Raw genomic sequence first — 322 nt, 5'->3', positions numbered from 1 at the left:
TTCAAAACAGATTAGATTATATGTTATCTCTTCTTCCTAACTGCACCGAAGGGTAGTTTTATTGTGCTTCGTCGATCAGAAAATAAAATGAACCTACCTTGACACATAGACAACGGTGGTGGTTTTTTAGACTACAGAAAATAAATGACTGAACTTATCTTATAAAAGAACGTGTTTTATCGAATGACAATGGCCGATATAACTAGATAAAGAAAAAAAATCAGAAGGGTACCGTGATGAGAGCTTTAGACAAATAAATAGGGCAGGGTCGCTGGTTTTAATGTCATAGAGATTTTTTTGCCTCTTATTCTACCTCTTTAGA

Source organism: Penaeus monodon, chromosome 15, assembly GCF_015228065.2.
Source record: "Penaeus monodon isolate SGIC_2016 chromosome 15, NSTDA_Pmon_1, whole genome shotgun sequence".
Lineage (NCBI taxonomy): Eukaryota > Metazoa > Arthropoda > Malacostraca > Decapoda > Penaeidae > Penaeus > Penaeus monodon.
The sequence above is the reverse complement of the archived record's forward strand: the minus strand, read 5'-3'. Positions refer to the sequence as shown.